Below are 22,019 nucleotides of genomic sequence, written 5' to 3' on the forward strand. Positions count from 1 at the left end.
TAGTATCACCAGCTAGTCCCCAAGACTGGACATTTACTGCTTACCTGTTTATACTCACTAAACTTTGTCTTACATTGTTCCTTATGCTCTTTTTTCCAGCACACCTCTTAACTAGGAAAATGAAACCCACCCGGAGCCATCTTTCAGGAGATGGAAACTGACTTGAGAAGACCTCCTGCAGGCCTAAGTCACTAGTTTCAACTAACACCCCAACTAGTGCTTGCACAGATTGACCATGGAATGACCTCTAGAATGACTTACTGTTACCTTTACTTTATTATAATACTACAATCTCTGCCCACGAGGGAAACCTCAGTCTCATTTACATAGTATACACTGTATGTATAGGGATGTTTCTTTAAGGTGTATGCCTAAACTTGTGCCCCTCCCTACATATGATGGCAAATTTTCTCTATCTAAATACTCATCCTAGGGGCACCTGGGTAGCTCAGCTTGTTAAATGACTGCCTTTGGCTCAGGTCATGATCCTGGAGTTCCAGGCTCAAGTCCCACATTGGGTTCCCTGTTCAATGAAATTCTGCTTCTCCCTCTGATCTCTCCCCCCTTATGCTCTCTCTTTCTCTCTCTTTCAAACAAATAAAATATTTAAAAATAAATAAATAAATATTCATCCTGACCCTAAACAAAAGGTACTCATTCACCCTGTCTCAGGGAGTCATGGATTTGGAAGCCATTCCCCATAATCTTATTTGATACAAATAAACTTTTCTTTGTGTGACAGCTCACCTGGTGCAGTTTCCGTGAGTTTCCAAGGATACAATTCATATTGGTTTCGTTACAGTAGAGCAACAAAGATTTTTTTTAAAGGAAAATGCCTCACTCTCCTTTAGCTTGCAATATCGTTGATATTTTACAAGGAGGGTTTAACATTAAAAAAAATTTAAAAAGAAAAATATATAAAATAAAATCACCCAAGGATCCATAGTTTATAAACTAAAATATTTTTCACTATATTCAGTTTCTGACAAAATTTTATATAACTATTAAGATAAATTAGTCAATGTGATATAGTGTAAACAATATTATTGTAAGGATTCTGGAGTCCTATCTCTGTCATTTACCAGCTACCAGTTAACCTCTCTGGTTCTTACTCTCTTCGACTATGAAGAGGAAGATTGAATCAATCTTTTCTGAAATTTCTTCTAATTTTAAATTTGAAGTTTGCAGTTTATTTGAAATTTGATGATTATCAAAACCTTTCATTTGATTTAAATATAAACAATCCTTGACCAAAAAAATAGTTTTACTTTGTTTTTTAAAGTTATTTACTGTCATTTTTCACAGAAGAAACAATCCTAAAATTTATATGGACCCCAAAGGAGCCTGAATTGCCAAAAACAATCTTGGGGGGGGAAAAAAAAAAAGCAAAGCTGGAGGGCTGGGGCCAAGATGGCAGAAGAGTAGCAGACTGAAATGACATCAGGTACCAGGAGATCAGCTAGATAACTATCAAACCATTCTGAACACCCACAAACTCAATAGGAGATAGAAGAGAAGAGCAGCAATTCTAGGAACAAAAAAATCCACTTACTGAAAGGTAGGGTATGTGGAGAAGTGAATCCGATATAATGGGAAGATAGACCACGGAGGGAGGGGCCAGCTCCTGGCAAGTAGTGGAGCAGCAGAGCACAAAAGCAGAACTTTTAGAAGTCTGCTCCACTGAGGGACATTGCTCCAGAGGCTAAGCAGGGGTGGAACCCTTGCAGGGACAATGTGGTTTCAGGTCCTGCAGGGTCACAAAGACTGGGGGTGTCTGAGTGTGGCAGAGCTCTCAGGTATCAAACCGGGGAAGCTGACTACAGAGAAAGGACTGAGGAGTGAGCTTTCAGATTGGAATTACCTTAAAATGTGATCCAAGGTAGAGTCGGGCCACTGCTCTTTGAGCAGGGACCCCACAATTGGAACATCCAGAAAGACCCACTTCTTCGTCCTCCAGGAGGAGCAGTGCAGGAATGCACAGAAGGAATCTGCTGGGTATGGAGACTCCAAACAGGGCTGTGCACCAGAGGTACAAAAGCTGAGTCACAGGACGGGTAAGCAAAGAGCACGGCTGGAGACCAGGGAGGCAGGAGTGATTGACTGCTTTTCTCTAAGGGTGCACTGAGGATTGGGGCCCTGAGCTCTCAGCTCCTCCAGGCTGGAGATAGGAGGCCACCATTTTCATTCTTGTCTTCCAGAGCTCTACGGAAAGCATTCAGGGAACAAAAGCTACTGAGAGTGAACTTTAGTAATTATCCTGGACCCTGGCAAGGGTGGTGCAATTCTGCCTCAGGCAAAAACATTTGATATTCACTGCAACAGGCTCCTCCCCCAGAAGATCAGCAAGAACATCCAGCCGAGACCAAGCTTAACAATCAAGGAAAACACGGAACTCCAGTGCGAGGGGAAGACAATGCATAAAATTCCTGGCTTTTTCCCAATGATGCTTTAGTCTTGTAAAGTTAAATTTTTTAAATTTTTTTTCTAATTCTATTTTTTTTTAATTTTCCTCTTTCCTCTTTTAATGCTTTTCAGCTAGTTTATCTTAACATTACCTTTCTTGAAAAAATATTTTTAAACTTTCATTGTTTTAATCATATTTTATCCCTTCATTATATTTAACCTTATTTTGTGTATACATATAGGTTTTTATTTTTCTTTAAAATTTTGGGATGCAACTTCTTCTAAAAGACCAAAATATACCCTAAATCTAGCACATGGCTTTGTTCTAGTCTCCAGCCTGAGCCTATTCTCTTTTTGTTTTATTTTTCCGATCAACTTATCTTATCAATTCCCATTTTATAATTATTTTTTAAATTTTGATCTTTACAGTCATATTCCATCCCATCATTGTGTTTACCTTTACTTTTGCACATATATGAATATTTCTTTCTTTAAAATTTTGGGAAGTAGTTTCTTCTAAGAGAACAGAATACACCCAAAATCAAATGGGTGGTTCTGTTCTATTCACCAGTCCAATATGTATATATATATATATATATATATATATAGAGAGAGAGAGAGAGAGAGAATCACATATATATTCTAATATAATACTATTATATATTGTACAATATTAGATAATATTACATAATAATATGTAATATTTATATAATTATATAATAATTATAGTATTGTATATAGTAATGTTATATATATAGTATATATAACTACTATATATAGTAATATAGTAATGTTAATCATATATAATATATGTTATATATTATATATATTACATATATTTTAAAACATATAATATATGATATTTATATAATTATTATATAATTATACATAATTATGTTATACGTTATATAATATAGTAATTGTATATTATATAATATATATAATGATAAATATATAGTAATATTAATTAATTATATATAATATGTATAATTATATAATAATTATGTAAATATATAACTACAATGATCACATATAATTAATTAATTAATTATATAATCAAAATTAAAATTATTATATGATTATATAAATATTATATATTATATATAATTAATTAACATTACTATATATTTATCATTATATATATTATATAATATACAATTACTATATTATATTATATAATGTATAACATATATAATAACAAATATATATTGTATATATATATTATATTTTTATTTTTTTTTAATTTCTTTTTTCCCCTTTCTTCTCCCCCTGGTTTTGGGTATCTTCTGATTGGTTAGTGTACATTTTTCTGAGGACTTTGTCACCCTTTTAGTGTTTAGTATCCCTCGTTCGTATATTCTTACTGGATAAAATGACAAGGCAGAAAACTCACCACAAAAAAAAATAAAAAAACAAGAGGCATTACCAATGACTAGGAACCTAATCAATACGGTCATTGGTAATATGCCAGAACTAGAGTTCAGAATGATGATTCTCAAGGTGCTAGCTGGGCTCAAAAAAGGCATGGAAGAGATGAGAGAAACCCTTTCTGGAGAAATATAATCCCTCTCTGTGGAAATAAAAGAACTAAAACCTAACAAAGTTGAAATCAAAGAAGCTCTTAATGAGGCGCAATAAAAAATGGAAGCTCTTACTACTAGGTTAAATGAGGCAGAAGAGAGAATTAGTGATATAGAAGACCAAATGATGGGAAATAAACAAGTTGAGCAAAAGAGAGAAAAACAACTACTGGACCATGAGGGGAGAATTCGAGAGATAAGTGACACCATAGACAAAACAATATTAGAATAAAACAATATTAGAATAATTGGGTTCCAGAAGAAGAAGAAGAGAGGGGACAGAAAGTATATTAGAGAAAGTATAGTAGAAAATTTCCCTAATATGGCAAAGGGAACAAGCATCAATATCCAGGAGGCACAGAGAATCCCCTCAAAATCAACAAGAATTGGTCCACACCCTGTCATCTAATAGTAAAACTTACAATGATAGTGACAAAGAAAACTCCTGAAAGCAGATCAGGACAAGAAGCCTGTAACATACAATGGTAGAAATCTTAGATCGGCAGCAGATTTATTCACAGAGACCTGGCAGGCCAGAAAAAACTGGCATGATATATTCAGAGCACTAAATCAGAAAAATATGAAACCAAGAGTACTATATCCAGCTAGGCTGTCATTGAAAATAGAAGGAGAGATAAAAAGCTTCTATGACAAACAAAACCTAAAAGAATTTGTAAACAGCAAACCAACTCTACAGGAAACATTGAAAGGGGTCCTATAAGGAAAGAGAGCCTAAAAGTAGTAGACCAGAAAGGAGCAGGAACAATATACAGTAACAGTCACATTATAGGCAATACAATGACACTAAATATATATCTTTCAATAGTTACCCTGAATGTAAACGAGCTAAATCCCCCAATCAAAAGACACAGGGCATCAGAATGGATTAAAAAAAAAAAAATCAGGGGTCCCTGAGTGGCTCAGTGGTTTGGGCTGCTGCCTTCGGCTCGGGTCATGATCTCAGGGTCCTGGGATCGAGCCCTGCATCGGACTCTCTGCTCCGCAGGAAGCCTGCTTCCCTCTTTCTCTCTCTCTCTGCCTGCCTCTCTGCCTACTTGTGATCTCTGTCTGTCAAATAAATAAATAAAATCTTTAAAAAAAATCAATAATGCTGTCTATAAGAATCTCATTTTAGACCCAAAGACACCTCTAGATTTAAAGTAAGGGGGTGGAAAACAATTTACCATGCTAATCAACATCAAAAGAAAGTTGTGGAGGCAATCCTTATATCAGATAAATTAGATATTGTCAAAGACTATAATAAGCGATGAGAAAGGACATTATATCATACTCAAAGAGTCTGTACAACAAGAAGATCTAACAATTTAAAAAATCTATGTCCCTAACATGGGAGCAGCCAACTATATAAACCAATTATTAATAAAATCAAAGAAACACATAGACAACAATACAATAATAGTAGGGGATTTTAACTCACCCTTCACTGAAATGGACAGATCATCCAAGCAAAAGATCAATAAGGAAATAAAGGCCTAAAATGACACACTGGGCCAGATAGATATCACAGATAGATTCAGAGCATTCCATCCCAAAGCAACAGAATACACATTCTTCTCTAGTGCACGTGGGACATTCTCCAGAATAGATCACATCCTGAGTAACAAATCACATCTCAACCAGTACCAAACAATTGGGATCATTATCTGCATATTTCCATGCCACAATACTCTGAAGCTAGAACTCAATCACAAGAGGAAAGTGGGAAAGAACTCAACTAGATGGAGGCTAAAGAGCACCCTACTAAAGAATGAATGAGTCAACCAGGAAATTAAAAATAAATGAAAAAAAAATCATGGAAACAAATGAAAATTAAAACACAATAGGTCAAAATCTTTGGGACACAGCAAAGGTGGTCCTGAGAGGAAAGTATATACCAATACAAGCCTTTTTCAAGAAACAAGAAAGGTCTCAACTACACAGCCTGACCCAACACTTAAAGGAGCTGGAGAAAGAACAGCAAAGGAAGCATAAGCCCAGCAGGAGAAGAGAAATAATAAAGATCAGAGCAGATCAATGAAATAGAAACCAAAAAAAAAAAAAAAAAAAAACAGTAGAACAAATCAACAAAACTTGGAGCTTGTTCTTTGAAAGAATTAATAAGATTGATAATCCCCTGTTCAGACTTATCAAAAAGAAAAGAGAATGGACCTAAATAAATAAAATTAAAAAAAAATATGAATGATAAAGAAAAGGTCAAAACCAACACCAAGGAAATACAAACAATTAGAAGAACATATTATGAGCAAGTATATGCCAGAAAATTTGACACTTTGGAAGAAATAAATGCATTCCCAGAGACATATAAACTACTAAAATTGAGCCAGGAAGAAAGAGAAAACCTGAACAGACTCATAACCAATAAGGAGACTGAAGCAGTCATCAAGAATCTCCCAACAGGGGCACCCGAGTGACTCAGTTCATTAAGTGTCTGCCTTCAGCTCAGATCATGATCCCAGGGTTCTGGGATTGAGCCCCATGTCAGGATCCTTGCTCAGTGGGGAGTCTGTTTCTCCCTCAACCTGCTGCTCCCCATGCTTGTGCTCTCTCTCTCCGTCAAATGAATGAATAAATAAAATCTTAAAAAAAAAAAAAAAAGAAAATCTTCCAACAAACAAGAGCCCAGAGCCAGACGGTTTCCCAGGGGAATTCTACCAAACATTTAAAGAAGAATTAATTACTATTCTCCTAAAACTGTTCCAAAAAATAGAAAAGGAAGAAAAACTTCCAAACTCATTTTATGAGGCCAGCTTTACCTTGATCCCAAAACCAAAGACCCCATCAAAAAGGAGAATTAAAGGCCAATATCCTTGATGAACTCAGATGTGAAAATTCTCACCAAAATACTAGCCAATAAGATCCAACAGTACACTAAAAGGATTATTTACCATGACCAAGTGGGATTTATTCCTAGGTTGCAAGATTGGTTCAACATTTGTAAATCAATCAATTTGACACAATACATTAATAAAAGAAAAAATGGGAACCATGTGATACTCTCAATAGATGCTGAAAAAGTACTTGACAAAGTACAGCATCCTTTCTTGATCAAAACTCTTCAAAGTGTAGTAATAGAGAGTACCTACCTCAATATCATTAAAGCCATCTATGAAATACTCACAGTGAATATTATTCTAAGGTCAGAATCATGGCAGTGATATCCACTATCACCACTGATATTTAACATAGTACTAGAAGTCCTAGCCTCAACAATCAGACAACAAAAAGAAATAAAAGGCATCTGAATTGACAAAGAAGTCAAACTCTCACTCTTCGCAGATGATATGATACTTTATGTGGAAAAACCAAAAAACTCCACTCTAAAACTGCTAGAATTCTTACAGGATTTCAAAAAGTGTCAGGGTACAAAATCAATGCACAGAAATCAGTAGCATTTCTATACACCAATAGAAAGACAGAAGAAAGATAAATTGAGAAGTCAATCCCATTTTCAATTGTACCTAAAACCATAGAATATCTAGGAATAAACTTAGCCAAAGAGCCAAAGAATCTGTACTAAGAAAACTATAAAATACTCATGAGACAAACTGAGGAAGACACACACACACAAAAAAAAAAGAAAAAAAAGTTCCATTCTCATGTATTGGAAGAATAAATATTGTGACAATGTCTATGCTACCTAAATCAATCTACACATTTAATGAAATCCCTAGAAAAATACCATCATTTTTTTCAAAGAAATGGAACAAGTAATCCTAAAATGTATATGGAACCAGAAAAGTCCCTGAAGAGCCAGAGGAATGTTGAAAATGAAAGCCAAAGTTGGTGGCCTCACAATTCCAGACTTCGAGCTCTATTACAAAGCTGTAATATTTGAAAGAGTATAGTACTGACACAAAAACAGACACATACATCAATGGAATAGAATGGAGAGCCCAGAAATAAACGCTCAACTTTATGGTCAACTAATATTTTACAAAGTGGGAAAGAATGTCCAATGGAAAAAAAAAAGACAGTCTCTTCAACAAATGGTGTTGGGAAAATTGGACAGCCATATGCAGAAGAATGAAACTGAACCATTTTCTTACACCACACAAAAATAAACTCAAAATGTATGAAAGATCTCTGTGTGAGACAGGAATCCATTAAAATCCTTGAGGAGAACACAGGCAGCAACTTCTTCCACCTCAGTCACAGCAGCTTCTTCCTAGAATCATCAGCAACATCAGTGGAAGCAAGTGCAATAATGAACTATTGGGACTTCATCAAGATCAAAAGCTTTTGCACAGCAAAGGAAACAGTAAACAAAACCAAAAGATAACTGACATAATGGGAGAAGTTATTTGCAAATGACTTATCAGATAAAGGGCTAGTATCCAAAATCTATAAATAACTTATCAAATTCAACACCCAAAGAACAAATAATCCAATCGATAAATGGGCAGAGGACATGAACAGATATTTCTGCAAAGAAGACATCCAAATGGCCAACAGACATATGAAAAAATGCTCAATATCACTCAGCATCAGGGTAATACAAATTCAAACCACAATGAAATACCACCTTCCATCAATCAGAATGGCTAAAATTAACAAGTCAGGAAATGACAGATGTTGGTGAGGATGCAGAGGAAGGGGAGCCCTCCTACACTGTTGGTGGGAGTGCAAGCTGGTGTAGCCACTCTGGAAAACAGCATGGAGGTTCCTCAAAAAGTTGGAAACAGAGCTACCCCATGACCCAACAATCATACTACTGGATATTTACCTTAAAGATACAAATGTAGTAATCCTAAGGGGCCATGTGCACCTGAATGTTCATAGCAGCAATATTCACAATAGCTAAACTATGGAAAGAACCTAGATGTCCATCAACAGATGAATGGATAAAGAAGTGGTATGTATATACACAATGGAATACTATTCATCCATCAAAAGAAATGGAATCTTGTCATTTGCAATGATGTCCATGGAACTAAAGGGTATTATGCTGAGTAAAATAAGTCAAGCAGGGAATGACAATTATTATATGCTCTCTCTGATATGAGCAATTTGAGAGGAAGGGTGGGGGGCTGGGGGATAGGGAAAAATAAATGAAACAAGATGGGATCAGGAGGGAGACAAACCATAAGAGACACTTAATCTCACAAAACAAACTGAGGGTTGCTGGGGGAACAGGGGTCTGGAGAAGATGGTTGGATTAGGGACATTGGGGAGTGTATGGTATATAGTTGAGTGCTGTAAAATGTGTAAACCTGATGAGTCACAGGCCTGTACCCCTGGGGCAAATAATACATTATATGTTAATAAAAATAACTTAAAAAAAAAACCTGGTGGCATCACAATTGCAGTTTTTAAGTTATATCACAAACCTGTAGTAGTCAAGACAGTATGGTACTGGTACAAAAATAGACACATAAATCAATAGAATAGAATGGAAAACCCATAAATGAACCCACAACAATTTGGTCAATTAATCTTAGAGAAAATAAGAAAGAAGAACCAATGGGGAAAAAAAAAAACAGATAGTCACTTCCACAAATGGTGTTCAGAAAACTGGACAACCACATGCAGAAGAATGAAACTGGACCACTTGCTTCACCATACACAAACATAAATTAAACATGGATGAAGGACTTTTAAGTGAGAGAAGAAACCATCAAAATCATAGAGGACAGCAAAAGCAGTAACCTTTTTAACATCACCTGTAGCAACTTCTTAATAGATATGTCTACTGTGTCAAGGAACAGAACAAGAATGAACTCTTTGGACTTTATCAGAACTAAAGGTTTCTTTCTGTACAGTGAAGGAAACTATCAACAAAACTAAAAGGCAACCTTTGGAATGAGAGAATATATTTGCAAATGACATATTGGATAAAAGGTTAGTATCCAAAATCTATAAAGAACCTATCAAACTCAACATCCTCTCAAAAGAAATGATCCAATCTAAATATAGGCAGAAAATATGAATAGGCAGTTTTACAAATAAGCCATACAAATGGCCAATAAACACAGGAAAATATGTTCAAGATCACTCTACATCAGGGAAAAGCACATCAAAATTACAATGAGATATTACCTCATACCTGCCAGCTTGGCTAAAATCAACAACATAAGAAACAACAGGTGTTGGCAAGGATGTGGAGAAAGGGGAACTGTCTTGCACTTTTAGTGGGAATGCAAACTGGTGAAACCGCTCTGCAAAATATTAGGGAGGTTCCTCAAAAAGTTAAAAATAGAAGTACCTTGTGGTCCAGCAATTGCACTACTATGTATTTACCCAAAGTATACAAAAATGCTTATTCAAATGGGACACATGGACCCCAATGTCGATTGCAGCATTATCTAAAATAGCTAAATTATGGAAAGAACCCAAATGTCTATCAACTGATGAATGACTAAAGTTGGGGTATATATTACACATAACTCAGCCACAAAAAGAATGAAATCTTGCCATTTGCAATGACATGGATGAAGTTAGGGAGTATTATGCCATGCACAATAAGTCAGATAAAGATAAACATCATATGATTTCATTCATATGTGGAGTTTAGGACACAAAACAAATGATTATAGGGCTTAAAAAAAGAAAGAGGCAAAGCAGGAAACTTTTAACTATATAGAACAAGCTGGTGGTTGGCAGAGGGGAAGTAGGTGAGGGGATGGTTAAATAGGTGATGGGGACTAAGGGGTGCATTTGTTGTGATGAGCACCAGATGTGTTATGGAAGTGTTGAATTACTAAACTGAACACCTAAAAGTAATATTACACCTTATGTTAACTAACTGGAATTTAAATAAAAAGTTTAAAAATAATTATTTACTATTTGTGAGAGACATTTATGAACGAAATTCCTAAGATCTTTCAAATCGTGGAATCTTTACCTTTAAGAAAACTGAAGTCCACAGAGCTTAATTAACTTGAATCTAAGTTCTATATTTAAAATAAATTGCTGTTATATTCCAATCCCTTTATCCAGTACTTCACTGTTACTATCTCACTCAATTCTTAAAACAGCATGTGATATAGGAAGACACTCTGGTAGTAGAATCAGAATTAAAACCAAGTTCCATGATTCAAACACTAGTGTTTTCTCACCACAATATTGATAAGTAGGTAGTTGCTCATTTACGTATACTTTAAGGAAACTTGCTGTCCTGGTATTGTTATCATTAGATGTCCTAACAGCTTAGAATCTCCTTATAGGAGATTACTATTAAAAGGCACAAAATGGGATGACACAATAATTGTTAAGTACTTGTCTATAGCAAAGATTTCATATATGAGTAACAAAATGAATTACTTGTTTTCATAAAGCTAGACTTAGTTTAATCCAGGATTTTTAGTTTAGGATTTGGATTAGTGTAGTTCTTGATTTTTTACTTTTTTTCTAAATTATTCATCCTACCATTCTTGCTTTAGTGAGTGTTTCCTTTGAAATAGTGGTCTACATAAAAGGTGGTATATTTTATCTGGTCTGGCAAAAGCTGTTTGGGATAGTATTTCAAAAGTGGTGTGTTAGTTTCAAACTATCTTGGTTGTATGGCACCCATTTCACTTCTAATTCTATAAGCTTGTCCAAGTGATTAAGCCTTCTTAAAATGTACTCTTCACAACTCTACAGTGTGATTAATAATGGTATCATTTTCATATGATTATTGTGCTGATAACCTGAGTTAATACAATGCTAACTGTCTTGTACATGTTAATGACATGATAAATAACTGTTACTTAAGTGGAAAACTATGGGTTAATGTGGGTGTGCACACATAAGCATGCCTTTATTATATCTTTGTTGAAATAAAAGTTTTGCAGACATGTGTTGGTCTTGTTTTTTTTTTTTCTATTATTTTAAACTGGTCCACGAAATTAAAAAAAAAAAATCTTGGTATCAATTGACTAAATTTTCACTTAATGATGATATAATTTCAACATATTGAAACTGTATAGAGTACAGGGAGAATACTAGGTAAATTTTTGAAATTCAGTTTGGACTTAAATAAAAAAAAAAAAAACCTAAGAGTTTTAAACCAGGAAATTAATCCAAGATGTAAGTTGCCCAGGGAAGGTGTAGAGCATAGAAAAAGCATTGGGTAATGGGGAGGGAGAGAAGGACCTGATCAAAGTGAAGTTGTGAAGAGGCATAAAACAAATTTAGCTGACTTGGTTTTATCCAGATACTTCTTAGTCTATATCTGTATCCCAGAAAACTTAATAAACACTCTTTATAGCACTCTTTACAGAATGATTCCATGTCCAGAAAGATTCATTCTTTGCAGAGGAGAAAAGTGCATGTAGACATACCAGTCCCTTACCTTGACCCAGTCCTCTATTATCCTCTGGGAGAATATAAGATTGGGGTGAAATATATTCAGTTCATAAATAAAAGTGCATGGAGAAGCGCCACACTGTATGCAGAAAGGATAACTCTATAATACCATAAGAAGGAAAACTTCAAGAATTATTTAAGCTATTCCTCTTACTGCTGTTTGAGGACATATATGATACTGTCAGAGTCATAGAGGGAGAGGATGACCTACAGACAGAGGAAAATGAACTAGGTAGAATCTCTTGGGAGTTAATGATAATATAACTGATGAAAATATTTTCCCTAATTTATGGTTATATACATTGCAATTGTCCTTTTGTCCAGAATACTAGTTTGGAAAATGGAATCAAGTGGAGAAGTTCCAGCACACCATTAGACAAAAACAAAAAGAAAGAATCTGAGATTGTGTGCATTCAGGATTGTAAGGGAGTTTCACTTTGCCTGCATTACCCCTTCCCCAAGGCAACACAACTTAGTACCAAGACAGTCCTTCTTAGTTTTCACTTCTCCCACAGAAGAAAATGAGAGCATACAAATGAGCATCTGGCTCCCCCAGTTGAGTGGGACATTCCCAAGGACACTTCTTTCTTGTTCCACCCATAACACTGAGGTACTGCCATATGACTGGGGCAAAGAACAGCTGGGATAACAGTGACCAGAGACCTTAGAGGGCATCAAAATACACACAGCCTGCAAATTATGAAGTGGGTAGCATAAGGAAACCCACCCATGAGCTATTGGGGATGCCTTGTCTACAGATTCTCCCAAAAGGCTCATGGGCACCTCAATGCTACATGCACCCCCACCATGTAACCAGCTCCTTTGGTGAACCTCTGAGGCTGGCAAAAGTGATTGAAGGTACACACAGGGAGCAGGCCCCGTGGTACACAGAAAGCCAGTCTGACCTGGAATGGGAGAAAGCACAAAAAAATGAGCATTCATCACTGCTATAGGGAAAGCAAAAAGGAGGCTGTCAACTCTTGGCCTGCCTTAGCAGAATCAAGAGAAAGCATACAAAATTTTGAATTTCCACCTCCCAAGACAGAACAAGAAATATGAAAGAGGCATATCCATATAAATAATCTGAGAAATCCTCAGAATCCTTAATAGAGTAGATGGAAGGTATTACTCTCTCAGAACAAACCAGTAAGGAATGGAGGAGGTGGCTATTTTTTCAAATGCAAAGACAACAGTATAAGCCCTCAAGATACATGAAAAAATTAAAGAAACATTATATCTTGAAGAAAATACAATAATTTCCCAGAAATCTAAATTTTTATTTTGCCAAATAAAAAATTTCAATAAAATTGTTTGGAGAAAGCTTAGTGAGCTACCAGAAAACAAAAAAAAACAATGCAATGAATTCAAGAAAGCAATAAATAACAAAAAGATAAGTTTAACAGAGAGAGAAAAATCATTAAAAAGACCAAACATAAATTCAAGAATTGAAGAATACAAGGAATGGAATGGAAAAAAAATACAGAAGAGAAGACTTAATAACAAACGAATTAAGCAGAAGAAATACTCTATGAAGTAAAAGATCAATCAAATGAAATTAAACAGTCACAGAAGACTAAAGAAAAGAGGATGAAAAAGAGTGAAGAAAACTTGTGTAAACTATGGATACCATTAACAAAACAATCTATGTATTATTACTGGAATTCCAGAAGAAGAGAGAGAGAGAGAAAGAGGTAGAATAAGGTTAAGTTATAAAGTCAAATTTAGAATATCTAATATTAAAATGGTTCTGTGTTAATCATTTCATTCTAGCATAAAGGTAAAAGGACCAAAGTACTACAAATAATTATAGCTACAATGATTTGTTAACTGATATGCAATATAATAACAGGTAAATTGTGACATCAAAAACATAAAATACAGGAGGGAGATGTAAAAAGGTAGATTTTTTGTATAGGTTGGGTCATGTCATTTTTAGCTAAAAATAGACTCTTATACCTATAAGAAATTTTATGTAACTTTTATGATAACCACAAAGCAAAAACTCAAGGTAGAAAATTTTTAAAAATGCTTGTAAATTTTATTTTTTTCTACATTCAACAATGAACAGTTTCATTTTCCCCACTGTATATTATGAACTGAAAGATAGAGAAATTCTTGTGAAAGTATGTCCACAGATATTTAGTTATGTCATTCCAAACAAGTTTCCTAAATGGGTGAACTCCATACATTCCACCATGACTTATGAATGAAATCCCTAATAGGATTATTTGGTTGGCTTGTTTACATGCTTTTGCCCCCCAAATGATCCAGGATGACAGTCTACATTGATCAAATGTAAATATAGATGCAAATAAGTAATGTAGAAAGGCAAAGCAATTAGAGAAACTTCTTGTTAATGAAGTATTTGCTATAATTGAATGTGCTATGATTTTTTTGACTCTGAGAATAACTTTAATCAATGCTGTTGTTTTATGTTGCATTTGTGTAACAATCAAATATAATTCTTACTTTCTATTTCATATGGAGGAACTAATATTCTCTATCTTTAGATGGCATTTCATCTGAAATAGTGAGTGATATTGAACTGTGCCCAGAGTTGTTTTGAAGGGAGGGATGGCAGCAGGAAATCACTCATATTTCTTCATACTCTTTTTTTCCTTTCTATTTTTTTTTTATAAACATATAATGTATTATTGGTCCCAGAGGTACAGGTCTGTGAATCGCCAGGTGTACACAATTCACAGCACTCACCATAGCACATACCCTCCCCAATGTACATAACCCTGCCATGCTTTACCTATCACCCTCCCCCCGGCCATCCTTAGTTTGTTTTGTGACATTAAGAGTCTCTTATGGTGAAATATGTTATGATTTTAAAGTCAACATTTGGAGGAAAGACAAATATTTTGTCTTGGGAATTGATGTCACCCCAAAAATATAATTAAATGTTGTGTCACCCAGCATTTTACTAACCGGAAAGCTTGGGAAATTATTCCTTGTAATCCCCAGTAATAAACTTGTCTACTAACTCAGACTAATGTCAGAGTTAAAGAGAACTAGAGCCAAAACAGTGTAATACCTGTGTGAACAGTTTTGGTTGATAATATCAATATTTATATAGAAACCTAAATGCATATTTTGTAACTTTAACATAGTGGTCGTTTGTCAATTATTTATAAGTTTCTGCTCATTCCAAAGAGTCGTTTTTTTTTAAATTTTTAGAACTACAGTATCTCTGCTATAAATGCCTATTGATTTATTTTCAGAAACACATTTCTGCAGTCATTTTTCCATCGAACCTGCATGGATATTCAGCCACTTTTAGATTTAGGAAATGTTTTTATTAAAAAATATTAAATGAGGGGCACCTGGGTGGCTCAGTGGGTTAAAGCCTCTGCCTTCAGCTCAGGTCATGATCCCAGGGTCCTGGGATCGAACCCTGCATCAGGCTCTCTGCTCAGCAGGGAGCCTGCTTCCTCCTCTCTCTCTCTACCTGCTTCTCTGCCTACTTGTGGTCTGTGTGTCACATAATTAAATAACATCTTTAAAAAAAGATTAAAAGATTAAAAGATTAAATGTATCTTCCTTACTTCTGTTACTCCAACATAACTTTCTTTATTTAGATCTGTAACCTCTCTCAGTCCTACTTATTCAGAGTATCATCTCATGCATGAAGGAATAGTTATATTCCTTAAGTTAAAAATACTAAAATAGGGGTTCCTGGGTGTCTCAGTGGGTTAAAGCCTCTGCCTTTGGTTCAGGCCACGATCCCAGGGTCCTGGGATCGAGCCCCACATCAAGCTCTCTGCTCAGTGGGGAGCCTGCTTTCTCCTCTCTCTCTCTCTGTCTGACTCACTGCCTACTTGTGATCTCTGTCTGTCAAATAAATGAATAAATAATTTTTAAAAAAATACTAAAAAAATCCAATGATGATAAACATTTTTTCATGTGTCTGTTAGCCATTTGCGTGTCTTCTTTGGACAAGTGTCTGTTAATGTCTTCTGCCCATTTTTTAAATGTTAGTATCTGTTTTGTGTGTTTTGAGTTAGAGGAGTTCTTTACAGGTATTTGACATGAACCCTTTCTCTGTAGTGTCATTTGCACATATCTTCTCCCATTCCGTGGGTTGTCTCTTTGTTTTGTTAACTATTTCCTTTGCTGTGCAGAAAGGTTTGATCTTGATCAAGTCCTAAAAGTTCATATTTCCTTTTGTTTCCTTTGCCTTTGGGGATATGTCTTGAAAGAAGTTGCTGTGGCCAATGTTGAAGAGGTTACTGCCTATGTTCTCCTCCAGGATTTTGATAGATTCCTGCCTCACATTGAGGTCTTTCATCCATTTCGAGTTTATCTTTGTGTATGGTGTAAGACAATGGTCAAGCTTCATTCTTCTATACATAGCTGTTCCAATTTTCCCAGCACCATTTATTGAAAAGACTGCCTTTTTCCCCACTGTATGTCTTTTCCTGCTTTGTCGAAGATCATTTGACCATAACGTTGAGGGTCCATATCTGGGCTCTCTACTCTGTTCCACTGGTCTATGTGTCTATTTTTGTGCTAGTACCATGCTGTCTTGGTGATCACAGCTTTGTAGTAAAGCTTGAAATCAAGCAACATGATGTCCCCAGTTTTGTTTCTCTTCAACATTTCCTTAGGGATTCGGGGTCTCTTCTGATTCTATACAAATTTTAGGATTGTTTGCTCCAGCTCTTTGAAAAATGCCAGTGGAATTTTGATCGGAAAGGCATTGAAAGTATAGATTGCTCTAGGGAGTATAGACATTTTACCAGTGCTTTTTCTTCTGATCCATGAGCATGGAATGTTCCTCGAGTACAGATGCCTTCCTCTTTGATTAGGTTTATTCCCAAGTATCTTATGGTTCCTGCTTCTATAGGAAATGGAATTGATTCTCTAATTTCCCTTTCTGTATTTTCATTGCTGTGTATAAGAAAGCAACTGATTTCTGTACAATGATTTTGTATCCTGCAACATTACTGAATTGCTGGATGAGTTCTAGTAGTTTGGGGGCAGAGTCTTTGGGTTTTCCACATAAAGTATCATGTCATCTACCAAGAGACAGAGTTTGACTTCTTCATTGCCAATTTGAATACCTTTTATTTCTCTTTGTTGCCTGATTGCTATTGCTAGGACTTCTAATACTAAGTTGAACAACAGTGGTGAGAATGTATTCCTGATCTCAAAGGGAAGGCTGTCAGCTTTTTCCATTAAGGATGATATTTGCTGTGGGTTTTTCATGGATAGATTTTATGAAGTTGAGGAATGTTCTCTCTCTCCCTATATGTCGAAGAGTTTTAATCAGGAAGAGATGTTATATTCTGTCAAATTATTTCTCTGCATCAATTGGGAGGACCATGTGGTTTTTCTCTCTTCTCTTATTGATTTGTCCTATCAAATTGATTGATTTGTGAATGTTGAACTACCTTGCAACTCAGGGATAAATCCTACCTGGTCATGGTGGATAATCATTTTAATTTGCTGTTAGGTCCTATTAGCTAGGATCTTTTTCTGGCTCTTAGCATCCATATTCATCAGGGATATTGGTCTGAAATGCTCCATTTTGGTGGGGTCTTTACCTGCTTTGGGGATCAGGGTAATATTGGCTTCATAAAAAAGTGTGGAAGTTTTCCTTCGGCTTCAATTTTTTGAAAGAGCTTCAGGAGAATAGGTATTATTTATTTATTCAAAGTTTAGTAGAATTCACCGGGGAATCTGTCAGGTCCTGGGCTCTCGATTTTTGGAAGGTTTTTGATCACTCCTTCAATCTTGTTACTAGATATTGGTCTATCCTGGTTGTCAGTTTCTTCCTGATTCAGTATTGGAAGTTTATCATTTTCTAGGAATGCATCCATTTCATCTAGGCTTCTTAACTTATTGGCATATGACTGCTGATAATAATTTCTGATGATTGTTTCTATTTCCTTGGTGTTAGTTGTGATGTCTCCCTTTTCATTCATAGTTTTATTAATTTGGGACTTCTCTCTTATCTTTTGGATTAGCTTGGCCAATGGTTTATCAATCTTGTTATTGATTGATTCTTATTGATTCTTTAAAAACAAAACAGTTTCTAGTTTCATTGATGCATTCTACTATATCTCTAGTTTCTCTCTCATTGATCTCTGCTCTTATCTTGATTATTTCCCTTCTTGTGTGTGGGAGTGGCTTAATTTGTTGTTGATTCTTAATTTGTTGTTATTTAAGGTGTAAAGACAGCTGGTGTATTCTAGATTTTTTAGTTTTCTTGAGGGAGGCTTGGATAGCTTTCTGTTTCCCACTTAGGACTGCTTTTGTTGTATCCCATAGGTTTTGGACTGAAGTGTCTTCATTCTCATTGGTTTCCATGAATTGTTTAAGTTCTTCTTTGATTTCCTGGTTGATCCAAACATTCTTAAGCAAGGTGGTCTTCAGCTTCCAGGTGTTTGAATTCCTTCTGAATTTTCCTTGTGGTTGAGCTCCAAATTCAAAGCACTGTGATCTGAGAATATGCAGGGAAATATCTCAAGCTGATTTGTGACCCAGTATGTGGTCTATTCTGGAGAAGGTTCCATGTGCACTTGAGAAGAATGAGCATTCTGTTGTTTTAGGGTGGAATGTTAGGTAATATCTATCAAGTCCATCTGGTCCAATGTGTCATTCAATGCTCTTGTTTCTTTATTGATTTTCTGCTTGGATGATGTGTCTATTACTGAGAGTAGCATGTTATTAACTCCTACTATTAATGTATTCATATCAGTATGACTTTTCATCTTGTTTAACAGTAGGCTTATGTAGTTGGCTGCTCCCATATTGGGGGCATGAATATTTACAATTGTTAGATCTTCATGGAGGATAGTCTCTTTGAGAATGATGTAGTGTTTTTCTGTATTTCTGACTATAGTCTTTAATTTAAAATATAATTCATTTGCTATGAGAATCACTACCCCAGCTTTCTTTTGAGGCCCATTGGCATGATTGATGCTTCTCCATTCCTTCATTTTCTGTCTGGATGTAGCCTTAGATTCAAAATGGGTCTCTTGTTCACAATATATGGATGAGTCCTGTCATTTTATACAATCTGCAACCTTGTGCCAATTTATGGGCACATTTAGACCATTCATGTTGAGAGTGATTATTGAGAGATACGTTTTTATTGACATCATGCTACCTGTGAAGACTTTGATTCTATAGATTGTCTCTATAAATTTCTGCTCAATGATATTCTTGTGTTTTTTTCCTCTTTTATAGAATCCCCCTTAATATTTATTGCAGTGTCAGCTTGATGGTCACATACTCTTTTAAACCTTGCTACTCTTGGAAGTTCTTTATCCCTCCATCCACTTTGAATGTCAGTCTTGCTGGATAAAGTATTATTGGCTGCATGTTCTCATTTAGTGCCCTAAATACATCTTGCCAGCCCTTTCTGGCTTTCCAGGTTTCTGTGGATAGGTCCAACGGTATTCTGATGGGTTTTCCTCTGTACATAAGGAATCTCTTCCCCCTAGTTGCTTTTAAGAGCTCCTTTCTAAAATTATAATTCATCATTTTTATAATCACGTGTCTCGAGGTCTTTCTAGATTCTATGACCTTGGCAGGATACATTTCTGCCTCTAGGACATGAATGCTGGTTCCATTCCCTGGATTGGGAAAATTTTCATGGAGAATTTGTTCAGCTATATCTTAGTCTTCTTTCTTTATCTTCCCCTTAAGAGATTCCAATAATTCTGATGTTGTGATGCTTCATGACTACATTTATTTCCCTAATTCTGTTTTCATGGCTTCTTTGCTGTTTGTTCCAGGCTTCCTCCTGATCCTTTTTCTCTATCACTTTTTCCTCCAGATCACTAATTCTATTTACTGCCTCAGTTATCCTAGCTATTAGAGAATTTAGATTAGATTGGAACTCATTGAGAGCATTGTTAACATAATCCCTGGTTGTGGGGAGCCATGCAGCAGGAGCTGGGAGTCACGTAGATGGATATGCCTGAGGAGGAGGGGCTGTGAATGTTTAACCCAAAGATAATGGGTGCGCTCATGGACGACGCACGTTCAATGCCTGGAGTCACAAGGAGGGTATAGGATTAACTTGTAGTTTTGGGAAGGGCACAAGATCTGTAGAACAATAGAAACCTATGGAGTCACGTAGGTGCTCACGAGCATCTCACATGCTCATGGATAAGGTCACTAGTAATCCTTCTGATTGGTGTTTAGGTGAATCGCGTGATATGGTGATTGGGCATTTGTAACTACTGATACTATAATAAGGGGCTTAATTTGAGGAGCGGGGTTCCCGGATCAAGATATGTAGAAGACTGACAATAAAGAAGTTTGCCACTCAACCTCGTCTGCGGGTCGTTCTTGCGGGTCGAGAACGACATCTGGTGCCGAAGCCCGGGAACCCGACTCTGGACGTGGACCGAGGATTGGGGTAAGAGCAACGAGAAAGTTTGCCCTAAGGGCCCTAGGGCAACGAGCAAAAGTGCGCGCCTATTTCCTGTCTTTAGACGGGGGTGAATTCTCTGAGGACGAGTTTAAAGTTCCCCAGAAGGGAGAAAAGTCTCCGGGGACGAGCGTAAAAGTTAAAGTTCCCCAGAAGGGAGGAAAGTCTCCGGGGACGAGTTTAAAAGGGCTAAAATAAAGTTCCTCAGAGGGGAGAAAGCTTTCCAGTATGGGAAACGAGCTAGCCCGATATAAAATGGAAGGTCCATTGAGAGACCTTTTGAAAGCCCATGGCACTCCATTAAAGACTAAAACTGCTCGCGCCTTCTTAAAAGAGGCCGGCGAAATTGCCCCTTGGTTCATAGAGGAAGGGCTTTTAAATGTGCCACAATGGAAACACCTGGGCGAGGATTTAAAACTCTGCCTCTCTACATCCCCGGGGACTCTCGCCGTGTGGTCCCTGGTGAAAGTATGTTTGCATTCCCCCCGAGAGCCCCTGCAGCGAGCAGTACTACAGGGAGGGGAAGTTTTTTTGCAAGTGAAAGAAGAATCCCGTAAGGGCTCCTCCCGAGACTCTGACCCTGAAAGCGAAAGCTCAGAAGGGATGTCAGAAAGCGAGTTGCAGGAGCTAGAAAAGATAGAGGCAAACAACAAGAAGGAGGAATCTCCCAGTCTCCAGACAGACTTGGGAGCCATGAGGCAACGACTTGAGGATAGGGAGGCGGAATTGCAAAAACTATTAGGAGAGTTAAGAGTGCAGGGAGAAGTAATGGCGCAGCTGAGAACAGGGGCGGAAGCCGCAGTTATGGCACAATCAAAATTAAAAACGAAAGTTACGCCGCTTCCGCATTCTAGCTCCACAGCGCCACCCCATGAGTGGCCCCCGCCTTATAAGCCCAGCTGCACCAAGATGTGCTATTGTTCGGGCTGCGCCGCGGAGAATTGGAGAGAGGTCCTTGGCCCGGGGAAAGGTTTTTTTTCCAGTGTTAGAAGATCAGAATCAGCAGAGGTACCACCAGCCACTAGATTTTAAGTTGGTGAAGCAGCTGAAGGAGGCAGTTAGCAGCTATGGGCCCCAGGCAGCCTTTACGGTCTCCCTTGTGGAGTCGCTGGGAGCACTCTACCTCGCTCCCGAGGATTGGGCCAACTTGAGCCAGGGCGGATATTAAGTGGAGGACAATATCTAGAATGGAAAATCCAAAATCAGGACAATTGTCTGGACACAGCACGAAGAAATGCAGCCGCGGGTAACCCGCAATGGAATTTGGAAATGCTGACAGGCACGGGGCCATACCTCGGGGCCCAAGTGCAGAGTACATACCCCCCTGCGGTGTATCA

This window comes from Mustela erminea, chromosome X (assembly GCF_009829155.1).
Source record: "Mustela erminea isolate mMusErm1 chromosome X, mMusErm1.Pri, whole genome shotgun sequence".
In the NCBI taxonomy this organism is placed as follows: Eukaryota; Metazoa; Chordata; class Mammalia; order Carnivora; family Mustelidae; genus Mustela; species Mustela erminea.